The sequence below is a fragment of the Phalangium opilio genome, unplaced genomic scaffold (assembly GCF_054372755.1).
Source record: "Phalangium opilio isolate 3A_F unplaced genomic scaffold, DU_Popi_V2 ptg000046l_1, whole genome shotgun sequence".
In the NCBI taxonomy this organism is placed as follows: domain Eukaryota; kingdom Metazoa; phylum Arthropoda; class Arachnida; order Opiliones; family Phalangiidae; genus Phalangium; species Phalangium opilio.
Window position 1 is genome coordinate 5,622,615 of NW_028324169.1, and position 3,295 is coordinate 5,625,909.

Here is a 3,295-nt window from a genome sequence, read left to right on the forward strand (position 1 = left end):
ATTAATTTAGAGGGACTAGATCGATTAACAGTAAAATCAGTTGATTGAATTAAATATTGATTAAGGATTGAGTGGATAAAAAGAACTAGAAAAAATTTTCAATATCTGAACTTCAGTCAATTGATAAACCTCACACATATCGTTTGTTTTTTCGGCCTTGGTCCAAACCAAGACGTTTTTATATAATATCTGTCACTTCAGTCTTAATGTAATTAAATTTTGAATAATTATGTTTGCTTTACCGTCATACATTTGCACTCTAAAATATAATGGTGCATTCAAACACCATATATGCTGTTTTTTCCAGTGCCATAAAAGACATCATTTAGGGTGTACTTTAACCCCATTTCTATGATCAATTCGCGCCATTTACTAATATTATTTGCAAGTATTAAGGAAATATTAGGCATTTAAGCACCATTTACAGTGGCTTTTACCATCTTTTTTAGACAATCTATTGAACTTCTAATATTACTTAGTTTAATGGTTTTAAAAGTAGGGAAAAAGTACGCTACCTATGTCACCTTATTAAACCAAGTGAAGTGAAATAATTGTTAAATATATATTATAACCACTACACCACAGACACGTGGTAAGTCCAAGTTTTCCAAAAGATCTAACTAATTATTACGTCCAATCAAGATGGTTAAAACATGTACCTACCTGGGCTCGAACCTGAGACTTTCCGCGTGTGAAGCGGACGTGATAACCACTACACCATAGATACGTGGTAATACTGAGTCTTCCAAGAGATCTAGCTAATTCTTTTGCCCAATCACGATGGTCAAAACATGTATCTACCAGGGCTTGAACCTGGGATCTTCCGCGTGTGAAGCGGACGTGATAACCACTGCACCATAGATACGTGGTAGCACTGAGTTTTCCAAGAGATCTAGCTAATTATTATGTCCAATCACGATGGTCAAAGCGGTACTTCTGTAATTAAGTAAAATTAACATACTTAGACTTAATTGTTTTGATCAAACTGGCCGATAGCACACCCTGAATACTTAATTGTTAATTTAAGATAATTCCGAAAAGTATCTACGCTGTAGTTTTTAAGTTATCGGTGGGGAAAAATCACGAAAAACCCATGTTAATCTCCATAGGAAATTAGCAAAAGCGGGTGAATATTACTTTAACGTTACAAAACGGTATCATGTCATATCTACAAGGGCCTACCGGCCCTGTAGAATTACAGATAATGTCATCGTCTGAAACTTGAAAGCGGCCTTGTAATAACTAATAAAAGCCTTTCTCTTGGAAAAGAGTTTGAATTTATTGGATTATTGATAGCTTTATAAAATGGCATACATTATTGTCGGACTTCAAATTAGTATCATATTTATGACAGTTATTTTGAGTTAAATTTGAAAACTCTGTTTGGCAGTTTGCGCACAATGTGTGATGTTTTGTCTGGTATGTCATTCTTGAGAAATATTTCTTGTAATAGTGCAGGGACTTAATGCAGATATTCGGTGATAAACAGTGTAATGCAACCAGAGTAAGAAGATCTGATATAGCTTCGCCTGTTAAACAATGTCTAACGCAAAAAATGGAAAATTGCAAGCATGCTTTCAAGCAGAATTAATGGAGCTCCATGATAAATGGGTTCATCATCATCATAAATTGAGAATTCCTTGTCGTTATCTATGAAATTTTCAAACGTCTTTTCAATGTCTTCAAGCGTATAATCTTCATTAACTTCAAGCATCTCGTCTTCATAATCCTTAGGCATTTGACCCTCATTATCTTCAAGCATCTCGTCTTCGTTATCCTCACGCCTTTCACCTTCATAAGCTTCTCGCGTTTCACCTTCATCAGCTTCACGAAACGCTTATTCATTCTGATCAGGAAGCTCAACTGGCTTAACTGAAAGGGGAAAATAGTTTTCCATCCAGTTCATATCTTAATGCATGCATATCTTTTATGAAAATACCATTACATGCTTATCAGGTCTATTATTTAAAATACTAAAGCAACACAAAACTCCAGTAATAACTCTTTCGGAGCAGTCATGTGCGCTGGTGTTTGATTGTTTATGCATATTACCTTTAATTTGGTGGAATTTTGTGGTATCTTAAATATTCGTTGTGCAATGGAAATCTAGTAGCTAATTGTTTCTTCCGCTCTATGTTTGGGTAACTATATAGATGATTCCTCTACTCTAAAATTTTCTTACGCCAGTCTTGATTCAATTTTCATTTAGAAATTAATCGATCGCAGGCTCAAAGCTGATATACTACAGCTTCCATTGAACAGCAGATTTTAGTTTAAGGTATTATAATAAGGTCAGGTCAGAGGTAACCAAAAGAATTTACAAAAATCAAAGAAAAATGGAAAGAGAGCAGTGACTAAAGAGGAATTTCACTTGCTTAAGGAATTCGGCATTTCAGGTGTTTTTTCATGAATATAGGCGTTATTTTAAAATTTTCAATACTTTTTATTGAATATTTAAGTTTGCAAGTTGATTTTTCTTTAGAGACTTTTTGGATTTAATTTAAAGTGTAAGAAATTATGCAAGTGTCAAGCCCCTCGAGATACGGTTTAAAGTGGGTGGGTATAGCAAAAATTATTTTCTTATTATAGACCGGTTTTACTTTTTCCATAGAAATGAATAAATCTTGAATGGACTACATTATTCTTTTAAAAATAAGAAATTATGGAAACTAAATGATACACTGAAAAATCAGAAAAATGTAAAAACTAAGTTTGATTGACCCAATTTAGTAAGAAAAGGAGTCTAAATGAGCATATAATGGATTTTGGTCCTTTTACTGTGAGCGTTTATGTATCCTTAAAAAATTCAAGTACATAGTAAAAATTTGTGAAGGAGCAAGGCAGTCTTTATAAAACCATTCTTATGGAAGCAACTTATATTTTCTATCATTTTTTGCCAGTTTGTTATTTTATATTAAACGAGCTGTAAATTTTATTTACTTCTTCAGCGAGAATATTGCCTTCATAGAAAAACAATTAAAGTTTTTTAATTGTTTGTCTAACTTTAAATAAGTTCAACTTAAGTCTTCCAACTTTGATAATCTCCGCGACTATGGGATTGCTGAGATCATTCGGTTTTTGAATTTCAACAATGTCACCAACCTTTATATTAGGCTGCCGATATCCATACATTCTTACAATGTCAATTTTTTTGTTAGTGAAGCAGAACACCAAAACTTCAGTTTCCATTTCTCAAATTAAAAAGTGAATTCAGCGCGGGAAGTATAGCTTTGGCTTTTAAATCGGTAGGCCTAAATGTTTTAGTATATTTTCACTTTTCTAGTACTGGAGAAAA

General features: G+C 33.2%; 2 non-coding genes across 2 annotated transcripts; both read right to left on the reverse strand.

Annotated features, from left to right (window-relative positions):
- Positions 1-654: 654 nt before the first annotated feature.
- TRNAV-CAC (transfer RNA valine (anticodon CAC)) lies at positions 655-727 on the reverse strand. Its single transcript has one exon. It is a non-coding gene; the product is annotated as a tRNA-Val (tRNA).
- A 65-nt stretch (positions 728-792) lies between these two features.
- Positions 793-865, reverse strand: TRNAV-CAC (transfer RNA valine (anticodon CAC)). Its single transcript has one exon. It is a non-coding gene; the product is annotated as a tRNA-Val (tRNA).
- Positions 866-3,295: the final 2,430 nt, after the last annotated feature.